Consider the following 23,228-nt stretch of genomic DNA (forward strand, 5'->3'; position numbering starts at 1 on the left):
ATTAGTTAATTCAAACTAAGCTAATTCAAATTAGTGCATCTAGACCTAAAAACTAATTTGAATTAGCATTTTGCTAATTCGAAATAGCATATCCACATTGAGTGGACCCTGAACCAAAGTTAAGGCTGGCCAGAACCAGTGCCTGCACGGCATCAAGTTAGGACTTACAGTGTGGAGCTCCTAGCCGAGGGTTGTGCTTAAAGGAACCCGACCCCCACCCCGGACAGACAGTTCTCAGGGTTCCCCACTTGCTTGTCTACCTCGATGAGGGACAGCAAAGCAGTCCTGTCTTGGAGGCACATCAAAACACTTGGCCATCAGCCCAGCTGCACTTGCCACAGGCTGCCATCCAAGGGGATCAATTGGGAGGCTGTCAGGATCCAGGAGGCCCTGCAGGAGAGCTTCCACCCCGAGGAGCCCGCAGAGCCACCCCAGCCCTCCCCATCGGGGGCTCATGCCCCATTCCTCCCTAACCTCCTTCCACTTACCCTTCCTGATGTAAAAAATAAATGACACGTGTGTTGTTAAATAAAGAGAGTTTCTATTTTTGAAAACTGAGGGGTGGGGCTTAACCTCTGGGGAGACTGAGGAGAGAGGGTGGGAGAGGGGAGGTGGAAACCTGGGAGGAGGGAGCTGGAAGGGGGAAGCCAGGGGAAGCAGGAGAAGGGGAAGTATAAAACGATGGTACACCATACCTTCAGTACTGTGTACAGATGTGGTCTCCTCACCTCAAAAAAGATATTTTGGCCTTGGAAAAGGTTCAGAAAAGGGCAACTACAATGATTAGCCTATCTTCAAATGGGACCTGTTCCAAACCCCTAAAGAGACTAGGACTTTTCAGCTTACAAAAGAGGAGACTGAGGGGGATATGACAGAGGTCTATAAAATCATGAGTGGTATGGAGAGGGTGAATAAAGAAAAGTTCATTAGTTCTCATAATAGAAGGACTAGAGGACACCAAATGAAATGAATGCACAGCACGCTTAAACCTAATGAAAGAAAGTTCTTCACACAGCACATAGTCAACCTGTGGAACTCCTTGCCGCAGGAGGCTGTGAAGGCTAGAACTATAACAGAGTTTAACAAGAAGTTAGATAAATTCAGGGAGGTTGGATCCATGGAGTAGGAACGGTGTCCCTGGCCTCTGTTTGTGGAAGGCTGGAGATGGATGGCACGAGACAAATCGTTTGGTCATTGTCTTAGGTCCATCCCTTCCAGGTACCTGGTGCTGTCCCCTGTAGGCAGACAAACTACTTGGCTAGATGGACCTTTGGTCTGACCCAGTATGGCCGTTCTTATGTTCTAAACTCAGGGCCGGGAATCTCACTGGACCAACTTGATTTTCATGAAAACCTGCTCATGGGTTCACATGTGACCTTTGGTGGCCAGGCTGGCAGCTATCCTGCCCTAGATGGCCATATTCCTGTGCCTAGTGTGGAGATCATGGATGTTGGAGGCCTCCCCCCAAACCTTGATGAGATCCACGATCTCCGCACTAGATCAGGCAGGCGCCCACCTCTTTCAGCCCCAGGCAGGCTCCTGGGAGCCGTCGGCCTGGTTCTGGGAAGAGGCAGAGGGCTGGGTGGCAGCCGCTGGCTGGCTCGTGCTGTGCCAGGTGCAGGGTCTGCTGGCTGGGTGCTGGCAGGCTTGCAACTGGCACAAGCACTCTAGCCAGACCATGGCCCTCTAAGGGCTCCGGGGCCAGGAAGACAGCAGAAAAGTTTCCCTGGTTTCGCCCACAGTGGCCACCAGGGCAACCTGGGAAGGGCTAGCCTCCAACTAGTTCGAATTAAGTGGCTACACAGCCCTTAATTCGAACTACTTAATTCGAACTAGGTAAACCTCACTCTACGAGGAGTAACGCCTAGTTCGAATTAAGCAGTTTGTATGTATAGCCGCTGTTAAAGTTAATTTCAACTAATGGCTGTTTGTTCAAATTAACTTTGTAGTGGAGACACACCCTTAGAGATTTGTGCCTGTCTATCAGCAAATGGCCACCAACAGTAAATCTAAACTACACGCCTTTTTCAACAGAGGCTTTTTCTAAAGTTTTTTTCGAAAAAGCCTCTGTTGAAAAAGCTTCTAGATTGATTTTTTTGCTCCGCATCATGCTATCAGCTTTTTTGAAAAAGAGCGTCCAGACTGCCGGATGCTCTTTCAAAAAAAAAAAGCACCCAGAAGTGCTTCTGGCAGGGCATGGGGGCAGCCTTTATTTCCAGGAGTTGCTGCCTGCCCTTTGCAGACGCACGTGCTTAAAGGGATTCCCTGGACAGCCGTTGCTCTGCTCCTGCTTCTGGCTTGCCTACCTCCTGGAGGGAAAGCAAAGCTGCTGCAGTGCTTGCTCTGGTTGCCCTGCTTCCTCGGACACCACAGCAGTTTATTTTCAGGTTCAGGGTTTTTTTCTGCTTTTCACTGTGTTGGGGAGAATTCACAGACATTTGCGTCGAGTGGTCAGGCCGGGCACGCGATGCCCACATCTTCCAGAACTCATACCTGTACCGCAGCCTGCAGGCTGGGTCATTCTTTCTGGAGTGAAACTATGCAGTCAGGGATGTGCAGATACCTACGTGCATTGGGGCTGACACGGCAAACCCCCTTATGACCTGGCTCATGAAGCCATTCACTGGACACCTCGATGCAAGCAGGGACCTCTTTAACTCTCACCTGAATCGGGCTCAACTGGAGGTGGAGGGCGCCTTTGGCCATCTGAAGGGCAGGTTTATATGCCTTCTCGCTCGGCAGGACATGGGGGAAAACAACATCCCCGATGTGGTTGCTGCATACTGTGTGCTGCACAACGTAGTGGAGAGAAAAGAGGAGGCCTTCCTCCCAGCATGAGGCTGCTGTGGAGGGGAGGCACTTTGAGCAGCCCCGGACAGCTGCCATCCGGCAAGCCCTCCAGCTGGGATTGCACATTCAGGAAGCCCTGAGGGAGCGATTCTCCCAAGGAGCCCAATGAGTTTCCCCACAGCCTTCCAAATGTGAGATTGCCCCATGCCTCCAGTGCCTTCCCCCCACTCCCCGTCCAAAGCCCCTCCCAGCCCCACATTCACACTGAGAACAGAGACAGGCTGTGACAGACCGGGCCGGGTCTGGGCACAGCTGACGTCATCTGCTCTGGGCAAATTGCTCAAACTATGGGCTCCTTACAGTCCCCAGACTGGTGACCTTCCCAAACAGGCCACAAACCAGTCCCAAAAATAAATTGTTTGTTAAACTAAAGTGCTTCCCTTACTGACTCTCACAGATGGGAAGAGGAATGTCAAGCTGGAAGGGAGGAGGCTCAGGGCTGAGGGTGCCACCTGGAAGAAGAACCCCTGCCACCTTGGCTGCGGAGGCCAGCTTGGAGATGGCTGCGCGTGCTGGCTGGGCCTGGGCAGGAGGTGCGGCTGTACCTGAGTCTGGGATGGCAGCAGTTGAAGGAGGGCAGGGGGGTGACAGGAGGGGTGGGGGAGCTGGTGGGAGGGGGAGGGCAGGCTGAGCAGGAGGAGCAGGAACAGACACAGGACCGGGGAAGGCCATGGCCTCCCAGATAGCAGTGCAAATAGCAGTGCGCTGTGTTGGGGAAATCTCGCTCCCCTGGGGTACAGAGTCCCCAGAAAGGTCCAAGGCTGGAGGTCAAAGCAGTGAGGCAGGAGAGAAATCCAAAAGGAAAATTTTATTATGCATGCAGGCTGACAGCTACGAGAGTGACAGCAGCAGCAGCCCTGAGAGACAGTTTCCGGGATCCTTTATACAGTATGTTCAGACAGTTTAGTTGTTGATTGTTTTCTTTAACATATTAAAGTCTCAGCAGAAGTACTCTGAGACGTTTCTGTTCACACCAGGTGTGCTAGAAGTAAGTTTTACAGAACAAAGGCACATGAGAACCTGAGTGAGGAGTCTACAAGGCAAACTGTGACAAAGATAACAGTTTACATAACAATTTGTGACAGACTAGGAGTCTCGTGAAGTTGAGATACGCATTGTAAGGGTCTTGATTAGAGTTAAGATGATTTCTCTCTGTTACAGGGAGAGAGGCCTGGAAAACTTTTAACCCTTACAGCAGTTTTCTGTTAGAGAGTTTGGATTTCCTGCACAGTCCCTCCTTACACACTATTGGAGTTATTTGATTTTTTTCCCACAGCTGCTGCACAAACTCGTCCAGCAAGCGACTGCGCCGCTCTGTCTCTGCCTGCATCCTCTGATTACATGTCTCCTGCATCCCTCGCAGGGCCGAGATGTGCTGCCGCACCAGGTCCAAATACTTGCACCAGTGCCAATGGGTTCCCTGCAGCCGTCTGGGAGCTGGGAGAGGTGTGGCCCCCCACCCTCCTGGACAGCTGGGCTGGATGTGGAGGACAAGAGAGAAAAGTCATCAGTCATGCATGCTCACACTTTCCCTGAGAGACAGCATGCCCTCCTCAGCAGTCAGTGCCTGTCCTCTAGGATCAGCGGATGCTCATGTGGTCACACCAAGGAGTGGTATGCCCTGAGCAGCAGCCACGGCCTCCCTGAAGCCCAGACAGTGTGCAGGCCACCATCCTGCCCCCCTCCCCCCACCCCATGGCCAAGCAGCACAGACAAGTGCCAGGCCACAGCTGGGGTTCCCGCAGGTTGCTAAGAAGCCTGAAGCGGTGTGGCAATTCCCAGGGTCCCAAACCCCTGCCTGTACCTGACATCAGTGTCTGTAGGAGCAGGTGGTTCCTCGCAGCCATGCAGCTGCAGGGGTAGGACAGCCCTCCCTGAGGTCAGTCATGTGTGTGCCCCCCTCCCCCCAGGATGTGATCAGCATGACATGTCACAGTACTGCACCATCCGCTTTGCTCCCACCTCCCCTGCCCTGTGTGTGTTGGACCCTCACAGCACTCACCTGATGTTCCCTCCCCGGTGCCCAAAGTTGTCTGGGCAGGAACAATAGAGATGAAAGCTCTGGCAGGAGTGTCCACCAGGGCTTCTACCTAGAGGCCTTTATTTTCAACCAAAAATCTTCCCCGCATCCACACTTCCCTTTTTTTGACAGATCTCCGTCAAAAATAGTGTTATTCCTCATAGAACGTAAAATGACATTTACTGCTGTCAACAAAACTGCCACATTCTGTTGATTTACTGTCGACAGAACGCAGCGGCCGTCTAGACACACATAAAGATTTTTTGAACAATCCCTGTAGTCTAGACACACCCCGAGTGTCACAGTTGCTGCATTACAGAATTGTGCATGCATTGCCAAAAGTGGCCATCGAGTGTCAATGCTCTGTTGCGGCACTTTTACACTAGGCACTTAGGAGTTGTGAAATAACAAACTAATGACTCCTGTTTGTGATGAGGAATAACCCTGATGTAGAAATTGTTATTTTGAAATGTCTTCAGTATATATGCTCAGCTGTTCTTATTTAGAAATAACTACTCCCCAGAGTCATTCAAAGTAATTACTCCCCAGTGCTTCCTCAGACTCTAAATCAATGTAGTACGTCAACATTAGGGGAGCCTGACAGACTAATTTCAAGGCTTCCCTGTAGTTTCGATGTTCTATTCCAAAGTAGTTAGCTTATTCTGACATAAGTGTGTAGCGTAGACATTATTCAAAATAACTTATACCTTGAATCTTTTAAACTGCCAAACTCATTGCACTAGCTGGCTTCCAGCCCTAGTGATGGGCTCAGGGCTTTAGTCTCTGCCACAAGTCAGCCATTCTTTCATGAATCCAATGCCACTGAGAACTGAAAAGAGAATGAGAGGACACTTGTAAACTCAACCACCACTACTGGTCAAAACACAGACATAAACATATGCATCACCTAACTGCTGGTCACTGGAGACCCCTTCTTTATTCCTCTCCAGCCTATCCAGGTCCTAAAATGCTCATAATTTATAAGAAACTATGACCATCTCCACTTTACCACACCCACACTCCACTATACCCACACCCTGCCCAGAATACTCTGGTCCTCTGAGGGACGTGATGATTGAGCAAGCAACTGGAGAACAATGTGATGATGTCCACTGATTACACAGACAGATGCTCTGTACTTTGTCGTCCCTCCCTCCCTCCACATCGCTGTATTTGAAGGGCAGCGACCCACGTGCAGCTACTTACAGACAGGAAAGGACAATCCCAGACAATTACCAGCCACGGGCAGAGCTCTGCCTTCCCCAGGATCTGTCCCATGGAAATCACCAGCATCTCTCTGCTCACAAGGAGGCACCTCGCTGCACAGACACTGGCTGAAGATAATTTCACAAAACATACACCAGCTCCTACACCATCACGACAGACCTCCACAGCTCCACTGTCAATAGGAACAACAGGTGACTAAGACTCACTTCAGGCAGATGCCCCTCATCTAGCTGAATGTCCAGAGTGGCTCCGATTGCCTACAGCAGGCCTCTGCAAGAACAGCAAATAACCCATCGAAGAAGTATCACTGCCAAAAATGCTACAGCTCCATGAGAGCATCCAGTACCTGCCTCTCTCTCCAACCCTTTCTACAACACAGCTGTTCCGCTACAAGATACGGACTGAACACTGACGGGTCAGTTGGCTGTAGCTCCCCGCTGACATCAGAATTATGCCAAGACACCCGCTCATCTTCCATGCGCTCGAGTCCAAGCCAGTAAAAATGGAAACACACCTCACATGCCGCTTCCTCTCTTTTTTCTGTTGTGTTGGCTAACACGGATTCATATGCCCTTGTGTTGCCCAAAGGTCCACTTTTGTGAGACCCCTTTTTAACTCATTCCTACCAGCTTTGGATTAGGGATGTTAAAGACAAGTCTATCCCCATAAGCAAATGCTTATGGGATAGTTGTCTGTTGACTAGTCAGCTAGTCAATTCCCCACACCTTGCTGCCTCTCTGAGATAGAAAGCTGGGGTCGGGGGGAAGGAGTACTTCAAAGTGGCAGCACTGCATGGCTGAGCTACAGATCAGCTGTGCAGCAGCTGCCCCTTTGAAAAGCCAGCTCCACACATTTAAAGTGGCAGCCATGGAACCCAGGGTCAGCTGAGAACTCCCCAGCTGGCCCCAGGTTCCACACGGCATGACCTGGGGCTCCTCATGGCATGCAGCATGGCATGGAAATCGTATGCAAACACTTGGAAAGTAATAAAGTGATAGGGAATAGCCAGCATGGGTTTGTGAAGAACAAGTCATGCCAAACTAATCTGATAGCTTTCTTTGATAAGATAACGAGCCTTGTGGATAAGGGAGAAGCGGTGGATGTCATATACCTAGACTTTAGTAAGGCATTTGATACGGTCTCGCATGATATTCTTATTGATAAACTAGGCAAATATAACTTAGATAGGGCCACGATAAGGTGGGTGCATAATTGGCTGGATAACCGTAGTCAGAGAGTTGTTGTTAACGGTTCTAAATCCTGCTGGAAAGGGATAACAAGTGGAGTTCCTCAAGGGTCTGTTTTGGGACCCGTACTATTCAATATCTTCATCAATGATGTAGATATTGGGATAGAGAGTACTCTTATTAAGTTTGCAGATGATACCAAACTGGGTGGGGTTGCGACTTCTTTGGAGGATAGGGACATAATTCAAAATGACCTTAGCAAGTTAGAGAAATGGTCAGAGGTAAACAGGATGAGGTTTAATAAAGAGAAATGCAAAGTGCTCCACTTAGGAAGGAACAATCAGTTCCATACATACAAGATGGGAAGCGACTGTCTAGGAAGGAGCATGGCGGAAAGGGATCTAGGGGTCATAGTGGACCACAAGTTGAATATGAGTCAACAGTGTGATGCTGTTGCAAAAAAAGCAAATATGATTCTAGGTTGTATCAACAGGTGTGTTGTAAGCAAAACTCGTGAAGTCATTCTGCCGCTCTACTCTGCACTAGTTAGGCCTCAGCTGGAGTACTGTGTCCAGTTCTGGGCGCCACATTTCAAGAAAGATGTGGAGAAATTGGAAAGGGTACAGAGAAGAGCGACAAGAATGATTAAAGGTCTAGAGAACATGACCTATGAAGCCAGGCTTCATGAACTGGGCTTGTTTAGTTTGGAAAAAAGAAGATTAAGGGGGGACATGATAGCGGTTTTCAAATATCTAAAAGGGTGTCACAAGGAGGAAGGCGAAAATTTGTTCCTCTTGGTTTCTGAGGACAGGACAAGGAGTAATGGGCTTAAAGTGCAGCAGGGGAGGTTTAGATTGGACATTAGGAAAAAATTCCTAACTGTCAGGGTGGTCAAATATTGGAATAAATTGCCAAGGGAGGTGGTGGAATCTCCCTCTCTGGAGATATTTAAGAACAGGTTAGATAGACATCTGTCAGGGATGGTGTAGGTGGAGCTTGGTCCTGCCTTGAGGGCGGGGGGCTGGACTCGTTGACCTCTCGAGGTCCCTTCCAGTCCTATTATTCTATGATTCTATGATTCTATGATTCTATGGAGCCTGGGGTCAGTGGGGGACTCAGAGTCCCCAGCTGAACCCAAGCTCTATTACTTTGAAATGCACAACAGTCCCTGCTGGACTCTTGTACTTTTCAAAGGAGGAATGGGGAAGTGCCTATCAACTTTGATTTAGTCACTATTTATCCCTTTAGTCTCTCCTTTTTCAAGAACATATGTGAGACATTTAATAACAGTGGTCCAAATGCAGATCCCAAAAGCATAACACTCATTCCTACTCTCCCCGTCATAGCCACCAGGCTGCTGGTCAGTCCTCGTGGTTAAGGGGTTATCCTAGCCAGATATTTGGTCAGCCAATAACAATGCAGGTAGGGATTTCAAACTGGGAACAAAGGAATTTTTAACTTTTTCCTCCTCTGTCTGAGGCAGAGTGGATTCTTCCAGGCAACAGGGAGCTTCGAGGCTGTCTCGCTCTCTCTAAGAAAAGTCTTTTCACAATATGTAAGTAGGGCAAAGTTTAATTAATCTATCAGGTTTTTAATTGTTTTAACATCAATTTGAAATTCCCAAACCATAAAAGTGGGTTTTTTTCTCTTTTGTAATGAAGCTTTCTAACCCACAGAATTGTCTCTGGCTACGTCTAGACTGGCATGATTTTCCGGAAATGGTTTTAACGTAAAACTGTTCCGTTAAAAGCATTTTCGGAAAAGAGCATCTAGATTGGCACGGATGCTTTTCCGCAAAAGCATTTTTTGCGGAAAAGCATCCGTGCCAATCTAGACGTGCTTTTCCGCAAAAAAGCCCTGATCGCCATTTTCGCAATCAGGGCTTTTTTGCGGAAAATAAACCTGACCTGTCTATACTGGCCCTTTTGCGCAAAAGTTTTGCACAAAAGGACTTTTGCCCGAATGAGAGCAGCATAGTTTTCCACAAGAACACTGACAATCTTACATGAAATCGTCAGTGCTTTTCCGGAAAAGCAAGCAGCCACTGTAGACAGCTGGCAAGTTATTCCGGAAAAGCGGCTGATTTTCCAGAATAAGTAGCCAGTATAGACACAGCCTCTGAGTATACAAATTGGTGGCCCTTACCATCTAGCCACCTTAACTATACTTGCAACGGCACTATTGTTTTGATGATAAAAAGTTTGTTTTCTTTTCTAATTAACCTGCTATAGGTTTATTTTGGTGTCCTAGTTTTATCTGTAAACTCTCTGTCTGTCTGACTGTCTGGGAGTCACCTAGCACAGACTGCAGCTTGTTTTTCTCTCTTCTTTTTCAAGCTCTGAGGGGAAAAAGAACTTCAGGTACCCCTGAGGTTTTAGGGAGCAGGTTTCCCAAGAGATCTCATCCCTAGTTTTCTTGGACTACTTGGGTGATGGCAGTGGATATTCCCTAAAATTTGGGTTTTAGGATTTTGGGGGGTAAGTTTTTGTACCAAAGCCTGGACAGATCAGGTTTTGGGGTACTTTTGCAGACCCCTGCTCCTGCATTTGTTGTGCCAAAGTGGGTTACTCCCCCCCATCTTTTACAGGGAGTACCCAGCAATGTTTTTATGAGGATCTAACAATACTTCAACTGCTTGACTGTCCGTCCATTGTTATAAAGAACGAGAGGGGCAGGGTGATTTAAGCATAATAAAGTCCATGCCCCAAAGGCAAAGCCGCATCAGCTCAAACTCTGTTACATTTAAGAACTGCCTCTGAAGTTAGGACATGGGCTTTAAGCACACCTCATGTATGAAATCCAGGGTTTCAAACTCAGGAGGGTGGCTACTGCCCTCCTACCCCATTTCTCTACCCAATTCTACACCCATAGGACCAAGGGCACCTACCCCCCTCAAACAATGGTGCCCTTGGCCCTATGGGTAGAGAAAGGGCAGGGTTAGGAGTGCACATTGCCATGGGCTGGCGGTGTTAAAAGGAAGAGAAAGGAGGGGTTGAGAGATCCACTGGATGGACGGGTGCACTGGAAGGATCAAGAGCGTGTTGGGCTGGGGGCCGTTAGTGAGGAAGAGGAGGGTGGATGAGGGGGTCCTTATCTGTTGAAAGATGAATGGGGAGAAGGTACGGTGAGGGTTGAGGTGAGCTGGGAAGGTGGCTGTGACGGACCAGGCCAGGTCTTGCCACAGCTGAAGGCGTCCGCTCAGGGCGAATTGCTCAAAACTCGGGGCTCCTTACAGCCCCAGACTGGAATCCTTTCCCAAATAGGCCATAAACCGATCACACTGAGTGCTTTAGCGGCCAATCTGGCCAGCCAGAAGCCTCAGGAGCAAAACCCCTCAGACACCCCAGCTCTCCCTGTGCCACAATTAGCCCCGGGCCTGCACACAGGTGAGGGGGTTGTAGAACCCAATCTCACCTTCCCCGAACGGGTCTTTCCGGTCCCAAAGAACCAGCCACAAATCCCCGGACAGTTTACACTTTGGATCTTACCCACAAGATCACGCTGGGCCAATCCTTTAGAATCTAAAATCTAAAGGTTTATTAATAGAAGAAAAGCAAAGCATGAGAGTAAGGTTGTTAAGGAGAATACATTACATGCACCAGTCACCAAGTTCTCAATGCAGGCTCTCAGGAGAGATGTTATAACTGCTATCTTAAAGGTCTCTGGTGTTCATCCTTTGTCAGAATGGGTCAGCAATCCTTCTCAGCTCTCTGTTCCTTGCAAGGCTGCATCTAGGATCAGTAGCAGAATTGAAGACAAGATGGAGTCCGCCTCATGGCACTTGTATATCTCCCCAGTACCTTCCAAGTGGAGCAGGTCACATGGTTGAATGACTTAGCTGTTTCATATGTCAGGAGCCATTTTGCCCTGGCTGGGTTGCAAGTTCCCAGACACAGTCCTCAGGTATGTATTGGGCACCTTGAGAGCCATTATCCCTGGACCAGTGCTAATTAGCATACTCATTCAACGGATAATCCTCCTTTACAACAGGCAGTGCAGGCCAATATCAGCACATACTCCATATTCATAACTCCACATACAGATATCATACAAGTACATGAGTAGCATATACAGAATCAGTAGAACATGACTTTCATTTGACATCTCGCATGGCCCCCTTTGTATAGACTTTGGGGCAAACACCTCCCCCCAATTGGTGCAGCACTGATCTGTCTGCTCCCCTTAAAATCCAGTAACATGACACCCAGACAAAAGACCAGAGTCTCTGCTTTCCTCTTCCTTTGAGGCCACTCCCGACCACCCACTGCTCGGACTTAAGGACAAAAGCAATTGTGTAACTGTTTAACTTCAAAAAGATCTCACCAAATATAATGATTGCGCAACAAAATAGCAAATGAAATTTGATGTGGATAAGTATAAAGTAACACACATTGGAAAAAAATAACCCCAACTATACATACCATATGATGAGGGCTAATTTAGCTACAACTAATCAGGAAAGATATCTTGGAGTTATCGTGGATATTTCTCTGAAAATGCACTATACGGTCAAAAAAGCACATAAGATATTTTTCATCTTATTTTTTATCCCTTTTTAAATAATTACTAGCATCCTAATGCCCCTATATAAAACTTCTATACACAGTGTTCAAGATGTAGCCGTACTATATGTGGTCTCCTCACCTCAAAAAAGATACTGTACTTCGGCATTAGAAAAGGTTCAGAAAAGGCAACTACAATGATTAGGGGTTTGGAGCACGTCCCATATGAAGAGAGGCTAAAGAGACTAGGACTTTTCAGCTTAGAAAGGAGGAGACTGAGGGGGATATGACAGAGGTCTATAAAATCATGAGTGGTGGGAGAAGGTGAATATAGAAAACTTCTTTACTTGTTCCCATAATATAAGAACTAGAGGACACCAAATGAAATTAATGGGTAGGAGGCTTAAATCTAATGAAAGAAAGTTCTTCACACAGCACACAGTCAACGGGTGGAACTCCTTGCCACAGGATGCTGTGAAGGCTAAGACTATAACATAGTTTTAAAAAAAACTAGATAAATTCATGGAGGTTACGTCCATAAAAGGCTATTAGCCTAGGGGTAAGAAGAAATGATGCCCCTGGCCTCTGTTTGTCAAAGGCTGGAGATGGATGGCAGGAGACAAATTGCTTTATCATTGTCTTCAGTCCACCCCCTCTGGGGCACCTGGCACTGGCCACTGTTGGCAGACAGGCTACTGGGCTCGATGGCCCTTTGGTCGGACCCAGTATAGCCATCCGTATGTTCTTATCAGTATCAGAAGTGCACCGATGGATACGGAGCATGTAGCTCCGCGGGATCTGGTGCTTCTGGGGCGATGACTTAAAAGCCAGCTCCCCACGCGCACAGGCTCTCACCTCTCCCGAGCCCTTGCGGACTCTGTATTAGAGACAGCAAGGGGGAGGGAAGTGTGTATAGTTGTCAAGATTAACCGATAAGCCCAGGTTTATCAGTTAATCGTATACACGACTATACGCTAATATCCCATTCACCGACTGTCACTGTTAACATTTCTGTAACGGAGTAAGTGCACTGCCGGGAGCAGGTACACCTTGAGAGGCCTCCAAGCTTACCCAGTACATGGAGAGACCTTTTCTCAAAGGCCCAGCTTCTGATGGGTTTGGTCCGCCTTCTGGGATGCCAGCGTATGTGCTGGCATTTCACTGAGACTACTTGCTCCACTAGCCTTGCCTGCTTCTCCCTGTTTTGCTGACTTAGGCTCTCTGGCCTCTAGGAGCCCACGCAAGTTGGGACGCACCAAGTGTAGAAACACAGAGTCTGCAAACAGCTCTCTACGGTAAGGCTTAGCTAGAAAATCGTCCAGCACTCAATTGCACTTCCCCTCCAGAAACTACACCCAAAATAATATTATCTGACGCAGGAGAGAAATCACTACAATGCAAGCTCATACGTTTGCCCATCCCCTCAATGAGGAGTAACATACGCACAATTTCTCCCGCTCCCCTCCTGCTGTTAGAAATTACACAAACTACATTTGTTTTATTAAAATCTAACTTTTACAGTTGAGAGACTGCTGGCATTTATCAAAACAAAATAAAGCACGCATACCGTGTATGGGTGTAGGCATGGATGGAGGAAGGGCAGCATTAGGAATGCAGGTTGCCATGGGATGTGGGTGTAGAAAGGAAGAGAAGGGGGCTGGGACCCAATTGATGGGAGGATGGACTGGAAGGGTCTGGAGTGTGGCATGGCTTGGGATGGGGGGTTGTTGAGAAGGAAGAGGAGAGTGGTTGAGGAAGTCCTTACATGCGGAAGGAGGGGGGGGGGGAAGGTAGCGATGGCAGGCGGGAAGGAGGAACTGTGCGTTAGGAAGGGCAGAAATGGGGGTTAAGGGTCCTATAAATGGGGAAAATATAGGGATAGGGATAGAGTGTGGGATGGGGAATGTCCTAGGCAGGAAAAAGAGGGGCTCCTTGAAACATGAATGGAGGTATGCTCTGGGGGTGCAGGTTCCTCTGAGTCTCTGAAGAGAAGAAGGGAAACTGAAGGACACCAGGAATAGGGGGTATGGGCTAGCAAAGAGCACTGGTAGGGGTGCAGGTTGTGTGAAGGGGAAGTTGAAATGTACTGCGGGAGTAGAACTTCCGCTCGGACTCGCTGTCTAAGCAAACGTGACTTCCCTTCCTAGACCCGAGTGGGCCGTAAGCTGAGAGATTTCCAGACCCGACACTTATCTCCCTGTCAGCGATGGCTGCTCCGCTCCCAGCCGGACGGTTCTCGCCTCGCTTCGACCAAGCTCCCGAGCTCGCTGTTCGCTTTTCCGTTCCATCCCCAGACGGGAGGACACCGGGAGGGTTGACTTCTTATCGCTCGCTATCGAACACAGCAGAGGGGAAAAAACAAACAAACAACTTAGCTTTTCAGTCCGCAAGGACGCGGCATCGTTTCTCCTCCCACCATCGCACCGCTGCCTCCCACCATCGGCCACCCCCTCCCAATGCCACTCCAGGAACGTGGAGAGAAAGGAGGCCTTGAATATCTATCCACGCACTGTTGAACCGCCTACTGCCCCTTCACCAGTCCCCAAGCCACCAGGCTCCGTGCCCCAGCAGGAAGCTCTCTGCCTCAGAAGAAACATACTGCCAGGACGCTTGAAGATTTCAAAGCACGCACCTCTTACTCACACAGAGCCATGGGAAGGCCGAACGCTGAGGACCCTTCACGTGTTCCGAGAATCACGTCCAGGCACCTCAAGTCAATCTCGGACGGTATCTTCTCAGCCCACGGCCCCTCACTGATTCCTCTGCAAGGGTGGCCAAAAAAGCCCAGCGTTAGCTCTCTCTCACTAAGGTCTGTGGCTGTGGGAATGCTATCCTTTAGCCCTTTCCCCCCCTCTCGCCTATGTATCGGGTCCTCTACAAGAACACTGAGTCAGTCAGCCATGACGCACCACCGCTCTCCCTTGCGTGACTGGCGTACCTGCAGCATTCCCGTTGGCTCCTGAGCCCTTAACCCTTGGAGATGCTCACCTGGAATGCCTGCAAGTGTGCTGTACAAGGACACGGCAGAAGCAGAGCAAGGACAAAGACACAGACAGAAACAGACAGACAGAACGTATTGGCCAATACTAGAGAGCAACAAGAGAGAAACACATAAGAGGCAGTCAGAAACCTTACCACCTTGCGTCTTCCTCCTCGAGCCAAGCGTCTGCTGAGAAGGACACCGTGTTCCAGAGAAACCAGCACCCCTGACAAACGGGAGCTACCAAGGAAGCACCTCGAGAACCTCCGCTCGGACTCGCTGTCTAAGCAAACGTGACTTCCCTTCCTAGACCTGAGTGGGCCGTAAGCTGAGAGATTTCCAGACCCGAAACTTATCTCCCTGTCAGCGGTGGCTGCTCCGCTCCCAGCCGGACGGTTCTCGCCTCGCTTCAACCAAGATCCCGAGCTCGCTGTTCTTGTTTCCGTTCCATCCTCAGACGGGAGGACACCGGGAGGGTTGACTTCTTATCGCTCGCTACCGAACACAGCAGAGGGGAAAAAACAAACAAACAAACTTAGCGTTTCAGTCCGCAAGGACGCGGCATCGCTTCTCCTCCCACCATCGCACCGCTGCCTCCCACCATCGGCCACCCCCTCCCGCTGCCACTCCAGGAACGCGGAGAGAACGGAGGCCTTGAATATCTATCCGCGCTCTGTTGAACTGCCTATGCCCCTTCACCAGTCCCCAAGCCACCAGGCTCCGTGACCCAGCAGGAAGCTCTCTGCCTCAGAAGAAACATACTGACAGGACGCTTAAAGATTTCAAAGCACGCACCTCTTACTCACACAGAGCCATGGGAAGGCCAAATGCTGAGGACCCTTCACGTGTTCCGAGAATCACGTCCAGGCAGCTCAAGTACATCTCGGACGATTTGTTCTCCGCCCACGGCCACACACTGATTCCTCTGCAAGGGTGGCCAAAAAAGCCCAGCGTTAGCTCTCACTCACTAAAGTCTGTGGCTATGGGAATTCTATCCTTTAGCCCTTTCCCCCCCCTCTCGCCTATGTATCGGGTCCTCTACAAGAACACCGAGTTATTCAGCCATGACGCACCACCGCTCTCCCTTGCGCGACTTGCGAACCTGCTGAATTCCCGTTGGCTCCTGAGCCCTTAACCCTTGGAGATGCTCACCTGGAATGCCTGCAAGTGTGCTGTACAAGGAAACGGCAGAAGCAGAGCAAGGACAAAGACACAGACAGAAACAGACAGACAGGACGTATTGGCCAATACGAGAGAGCAACAAGAGAGAAACACATAAGAGGCAGCCAGAAACCTTACCACCTTGCGTCTTCCTCCTCGAGCCAATCGTGTGCTCAGAAGGACACCGTGTTCCAGAGAAACCAGCACCCCTGACAAACGGGAGCCCTGTTTCTCCCACTACCAAGTAAGCACCTCGGGAACCTCCGCTCGGACTCTCTGTTTAAGCAAACGTAACGTCCCTTCCTAGACCCGAGTGGGCCGTAAGCCGAGATATTTCCAGACCCGACACTTATCTCCCGGTCAGCGATGGCTGCTCCGCTCCCAGCAGGACGGTTCTCGCCTCGCTTCGACCAAGCTCCCGAGCTCGCTGTTCTCTTTTCCGTTCCATCCCCAGACGGGAGGACACCGGGAGGGTTGACTTCTTATCGCTCGCTACCGAACACAGCAGAGGGGAAAAAACAAACAAACAACTTAGCTTTTCAGTCCGCAAGGATGCGGCATCGCTTCTCCTACCACCATCGGCCACTCCCTCCCGCTGCCACTCCAGGAACGCGGAGAGAACGGAGGCCTTGAATATCTATCCACGCACTGTTGAACCGCCTACTGCCCCTTCACCAGTCCCCAAGCCACCAGGCTCCGTGCCCCAGCAGGAAGCTCTCTGCCTCAGAAGAAACATACTGCCAGGACGCTTGAAGATTTCAAAGCACGCACCTCTTACTCACACAGAGCCATGGGAAGGCCGAACGCTGAGGACCCTTCACGTGTTCCGAGAATCACGTCCAGGCACCTCAAGTCAATCTCGGACGGTATCTTCTCAGCCCACGGCCCCTCACTGATTCCTCTGCAAGGGTGGCCGAAAAAGCCCAGCGTTAGCTCTCTCTCACTAAGGTCTGTGGCTGTGGGAATGCTATCCTTTAGCCCTTTCCCCCCCTCTCGCCTATGTATCGGGTCCTCTACAAGAACACTGAGTCAGTCAGCCATGACGCACCACCGCTCTCCCTTGCGCGACTGGCGTACCTGCAGCATTCCCGTTGGCTCCTGAGCCCTTAACCCTTGGAGATGCTCACCTGGAATGCCTGCAAGTGTGCTGTACAAGGACACGGCAGAAGCAGAGCAAGGACAAAGACACAGACAGAAACAGACATACAGAACGTATTGGCCAATACTAGAGAGCAACAAGAGAGAAACACATAAGAGGCAGTCAGAAACCTTACCACCTTGCGTCTTCCTCCTCGAGCCAAGCGTCTGCTGAGAAGGACACCGTGTTCCAGAGAAACCAGCACCCCTGACAAACGGGAGCTACCAAGGAAGCACCTCGAGAACCTCCGCTCGGACTCGCTGTCTAAGCAAACGTGACTTCCCTTCCTAGACCTGAGTGGGCCGTAAGCTGAGAGATTTCCAGACCCGAAACTTATCTCCCTGTCAGCGATGGCTGCTCCGCTCCCAGCCGGACGGTTCTCGCCTCGCTTCAACCAAGATCCCGAGCTCGCTGTTCTTGTTTCCGTTCCATCCTCAGACGGGAGGACACCAGGAGGGTTGACTTCTTATCGCTCGCTACCGAACACAGCAGAGGGGAAAAAACAAACAAACAAACTTAGCGTTTCAGTCCGCAAGGACGCGGCATCGCTTCTCCTCCCACCATCGCACCGCTGCCTCCCACCATCGGCCACCCCCTCCCGCTGCCACTCCAGGAACGCGGAGAGAACGGAGGCCTTGAATATCTATCCGCGCTCTGTTGAACTGCCTATGCCCCTTCACCAGTCCCCAAGCCACCAGGCTCCGTGACCCAGCAGGAAGCTCTCTGCCTCAGAAGAAACATACTGACAGGACGCTTAAAGATTTCAAAGCACGCACCTCTTACTCACACAGAGCCATGGGAAGGCCGAACGCTGAGGACCCTTCACGTGTTCCGAGAATCACGTCCAGGCAGCTCAAGTACATCTCGGACGATTTATTCTCCGCCCACGGCCACGCACTGATTCCTCTGCAAGGGTGGCCAAAAAAGCCCAGCGTTAGCTCTCACTCACTAAAGTCTGTGGCTGTGGGAATTCTATCCTTTAGCCCTTTCCCCCCCCCTCTCGCCTATGTATCGGGTCCTCTACAAGAACACCGAGTTATTCAGCCATGACGCACCACCGCTCTCCCTTGCGCGACTTGCGAACCTGCTGAATTCCCGTTGGCTCCTGAGCCCTTAACCCTTGGAGATGCTCACCTGGAATGCCTGCAAGTGTGCTGTACAAGGAAACGGCAGAAGCAGAGCAAGGACAAAGACACAGACAGAAACAGACAGACAGGACGTATTGGCCAATACGAGAGAGCAACAAGAGAGAAACACATAAGAGGCAGCCAGAAACCTTACCACCTTGCGTCTTCCTCCTCGAGCCAAGCGTGTGCTCAGAAGGACACCGTGTTCCAGAGAAACCAGTACCCCTGACAAACGGGAGCCCTGTTTCTCCCACTACCAAGTAAGCACCTCGGGAACCTCCACTCGGACTCGCTGTTTAAGCAAACGTAACGTCCCTTCCTAGACCCGAGTGGGCCGTAAGCCGAGAGATTTCCAGACCCGACACTTATCTCCCGGTCAGCGATGGCTGCTCCGCTCCCAGCAGGACGGTTCTCGCCTCGCTTCGACCAAGCTCCCGAGCTCGCTGTTCTCTTTTCCGTTCCATCCCCAGACGGGAGGACACCGGGAGGGTTGACTTCTTTTCGCTCGCTACCGAACACAGCAGAGGGGAAAAAACAAACAAACAACTTAGCTTTTCAGTCCGCAAGGACGCGGCATCGCTTCTCCTACCACCATCGGCCACTCCCTCCCGCTGCCACTCCAGGAACGCGGAGAGAACGGAGGCCTTGAATATCTATCCACGCACTGTTGAACCGCCTACTGCCCCTTCACCAGTCCCCAAGCCACCAGGCTCCGTGCCCCAGCAGGAAGCTCTCTGCCTCAGAAGAAACATACTGCCAGGACGCTTGACGATTTCAAAGCACGCACCTCTTACTCACACAGAGCCATGGGAAGGCCGAACGCTGAGGACCCTTCACGTGTTCTGAGAATCACGTCCAGGCAGCTCAAGTACATCTCGGACGATTTATTCTCCGCCCACGGCCACGCACTGATTCCTCTGCAAGGGTGGCCAAAAAAAACCAGCGTTAGCTCTCACTCACTAAACTCTGTGGCTGTGGGAATTCTATCCTTTAGCCCTTTCCCCCCCTCTCGCCTATGTATCGCTTCCTCTACAAGAACACTGAGTCAGTCAGCCATGACGCACCACCGCTCTCCCTTGCGCGACTTGCGAACCTGCAGAATTCCCGTTGGCTCCTGAGCCCTTAACCCTTGGAGATGCTCACCTGGAATGCCTGCAAGTGTGCTGTACAAGGACACGGCAGAAGCAGAGCAAGGACAAAGACACAGACAGAAACAGACAGACAGGACGTATTGGCCAATACGAGAGAGCAACAAGAGAGAAACACATGAGAGGCAGCCAGAAACCTTACCACCTTGCGTCTTCCTCCTCGAGCCAAGCGTCTGCTGAAAAGGACACTGTGTTCCAGAGAAACCAGCACCCCTGACAAACGGGAGCCCTGTTTCTCCCACTACCAAGTAAGCACCTCGGGAACCTCCGCTCGGACTCGCTGTCTAAGCAAACGTGACTTCCCTTCCTAGACCCGAGTGGGCCGTAAGCCGAGAGATTTCCAGACCCGACACTTATCTCCCTGTCAGCGATGGCTGCTCCGCTCCCAGCCGGACGGTTCTCGCCTCGCTTCGACCAAGCTCCCGAGCTCGCTGTTCTCTTTTCCGTTCCATCCCCAGACGGGAGGACACCGGGAGGGTTGACTTCTTATCGCTCGCTATCGAACACAGCAGAGGGGAAAAAACAAACAAACAACTTAGCTTTTCAGTCCGCAAGGACGCGGCATCGTTTCTCCTCCCACCATCGCACCGCTGCCTCCCACCATCGGCCACCCCCTCCCAATGCCACTCCAGGAACGCGGAGAGAAAGGAGGCCTTGAATATCTATCCACGCACTGTTGAACCGCCTACTGCCCCTTCACCAGTCCCCAAGCCACCAGGCTCCGTGCCCCAGCAGGAAGCTCTCTGCCTCAGAAGAAACATACTGCCAGGACGCTTGAAGATTTCAAAGCACGCACCTCTTACTCACAAAGAGCCATGGGAAGGCCGAACGCTGAGGACCCTTCACGTGTTCCGAGAATCACGTCCAGGCACCTCAAGTCAATCTCGGACGGTATCTTCTCAGCCCACGGCCACGCACTGATTCCTCTGCAAGGGTGGCCGAAAAAGCCCAGCGTTAGCTCTCTCTCACTAAGGTCTGTGGCTGTGGGAATTCTATCCTTTAGCCCTTGTGACGGCGTGTTGGGGGTTCCCCGTCTCCTGCACCCCGAGATGTCACAAACAGACTGCACCAGCCAGTGGAATAGAGGAAGTTTATTGCCTCTCCAGGATACAGCACAGCACAGATGTAGTCTGGTCACAGAACTGGGCTAGGATGCCTCAGGCCCCCTTGAGTTGGGGGGAGACTGGGCCCCTAAACTCCAGCTCCTCTCCCTAGGCTGTCTCCTCCATGCTCTCCCACAGTAACAACTAAATTCCCTTGCAGCCCTGCCCCCCAGTCCAGGGCAGCATTCACCTTCCTTTGTTCCTCTCCATGGGGGGTGTCTGGCCACTGGTTCGACAAGTTTGGCCTTATCTCTGCCTAGCGAGATTTTCCCTGCTGGGTCTTGCTCCAGACAGCAGGGGTCACCACAGCCCAGCAAGTACCCCCACTACGTCACAGTTCTCCCCCCTCCGAGAGCGAACTGAGCAGGGTCACTCCGCTCGTGACCTGGGGAAGTTCGGGCCCCTCGCTACGGGACAGCGCGTCAGCGATGATGTTGGCGCTCCCCTTGACGTGGATCACTTCCATGTCGTAGTCCTGCAGGAGCAGGCTCCACCGCAGCAGCTTGGCGTTCGTCCCTTTCATCTGGTGCAGCCAGGTCAGGGGGCAGTGGTCGGTGAACACCGTGAAACGCCGGCCAAACAGGTACGGCTGCAGCTTTTGCAGGGCCCACACCATGGCCAGGCATTCCCTCTCTACGGTCGCGTAGCTCCGCTCCCGGGGCAGCAGCTTCCTGCTCAGGTACACGATGGGGTGACGTTCCCCTTTCTCGTCCGCCTGCATCAGCACCGCCCCCAGCCCGGTGTCCGAGGCGTCAGTAAACACGATAAAGGGCTTGTCGAAGTCTGGGTTTACCAGCACTGGGGCCTTGGCCAGGGCTTCCTTCAGTGCACAGAGAGCCCTCTGGCACTGCTCCGTCCAGACCACCCTGTCGGGCCTCCCCTTCCTGCACAGCTCTGTGATCGGGGCAGCGATGGAGCTGAAGTTGGGCACAAACCTCCGGTAGTACCCCGCCATCCCAATGAAAGCCTGGACCTGCTTCTTGGTCTGGGGCACAGGCCAGTCCCGGATGGCCTCCACTTTGGCCGGCTCTGGCTTCAAGCAGCCGCTCCCCACCTTATGGCCCAGGTAGGACACTTCGGCCATTCCAACCTTGCACTTCCCAGCCTTTACGGTCAGCCCAGCCTCCCTCAGCCGATCCAGTACCTGGCTGACCTGGGCCACGTGGTCCTCCCAGGACTGGCTGAAGACGCAGATGTCATCGATGTACGCTAGGGCACAGTTCTCCATTCCCCTCAGCAGCTGGTCCACCAGGCGCTGGAAGGTGGCCGGCGCCCCTTTGAGGCCAAAGGGTAGGACCAGGAACTCATAGAGCCCCAGCGGCGTGATGAAAGCCGATTTCAGTCTGGCCTCCTGGTCTAGCGGCACCTGCCAGTAGCCCTTGGTGAGGTCCAGGGTGGTGAGATAGCGAGCTCCCCCCAGCTTGTCCAGGAGCTCGTCGGGCCTTGGCATCGGGTAGGCGTCGGACACCGTGATGGCGTTGAGCTTCCGGTAGTCCACGCAGAACCGGATCGACCCGTCCTTCTTGGGAACCAGCACCACGGGAGAGGCCCAGGGGCTGGAGGACGGCTGGATCACCCCCAGGGCCAACATGTCCTGGACCTCTCTCTCCAGGTCCTGGGCTGTTTTCCCTGTGACTCTGAATGGGGAGCAGCGCACCGGGGGGTGAGTGCCCGTCTGCACCCGGTGGACAGCCAGGTTGGTAAGACCCGGCTTGTTGGAGAACAGCTGCTGGTGGGAGCGCAGCACCTCCCGGATCTCGGCCTGCTGGGCCGGGGTGAGCTGGTCCGAGAGGGAAATTGACTCCAGTGAAGAGTCCTCTCCGGTCCCAGGGAACAGGCCCACCAGGGGGTCCTCCCCCTGCTCCTCCCAGGGCTTACACACGGCCAGCACCAAGTTCTCCCTGTCCCAGTACGGCTTCATCATGTTAACATGATATACCCGCTGGCCGCGCGTCCGGCCCGTCAGCTCCACCACGTAGTTCACCTCGTTCAGCTGCTTAACCACCTTGAAGGGGCCGTCCCAGGCGGCTTGCAGCTTGTTCTTCCGCACGGGGATCAGGACCATCACCTGGTCCCCGGTAGCGTAGGCGCGGGCCCGTGCATTGCGGTCGTACCAGACCTTCTGCTTCCTCTGGGCCCTGCTCAGGTTCTCTCTGGCCAGGCCCATGAGCTCGGCAAGTCTTTCCCAGAATGTCAGGACGTATTCCACGACCGGCTCACCCTCCGGGGAGACCTTCCCCTCCCACTCGTCTTTCAATAAGTCCAGGGGGCCCCTCACTCGCCTCCCATATAACAGCTCGAACGGCGAGAACCCCGTGGACTCCTGGGGCACTTCCCTGTACGCAAACAGCAGGTGGGGTAGGTACTTGTCCCAGTCCTGCGGGTGTTTGTGCATAAAGGTCCGTAGCATCTGCTTCAGAGTCCCATTGAACCTCTCCACCAACCCGTTGGTCTGGGGGTGATACGCCGAGGCCCAGGTGTGTTGCACCCCACTCTTCTCCCACAAGCACCGGAGCAGGGCCGACATGAAGTTGGATCCCTGGTCCGTGAGAACCTCCTGGGGAAACCCCACCCTGCTGAAAATGGTCAGCAGTGCGTCTGCCACCGTGTCTGCCTCGATGGAGGGCAGGGCCATGGCCTCGGGGTAGCGGGTGGCAAAGTCTACCACCACCAGGATGTATTTCTTCCCTGTCCGGGTCGCTCTGCTGAAGGGCCCCACAATATCCATCGCCACCTTCTGGAAAGGCTCCTCTATGATGGGCAGGGGTCTCAATGCAGCTTTCTT

At 52.0% G+C, this 23,228-nt stretch overlaps 1 long non-coding RNA gene across 1 annotated transcript; it reads right to left on the reverse strand.

Annotated features, from left to right (window-relative positions):
• Positions 1-4,068: 4,068 nt before the first annotated feature.
• Positions 4,069-10,995, reverse strand: LOC142824004 (uncharacterized). Its single transcript, XR_012899067.1, has 4 exons — positions 10,878-10,995; positions 6,107-6,269; positions 5,578-5,699; positions 4,069-4,327 (listed from the first exon to the last, which is right to left on the reverse strand). It is a non-coding gene; the product is annotated as an uncharacterized LOC142824004 (long non-coding RNA).
• Between the last annotated feature and the right edge of the window lie 12,233 nt (positions 10,996-23,228).

The sequence above is a fragment of the Pelodiscus sinensis genome, unplaced genomic scaffold, assembly GCF_049634645.1.
Source record: "Pelodiscus sinensis isolate JC-2024 unplaced genomic scaffold, ASM4963464v1 ctg54, whole genome shotgun sequence".
Lineage (NCBI taxonomy): Eukaryota > Metazoa > Chordata > Testudines > Trionychidae > Pelodiscus > Pelodiscus sinensis.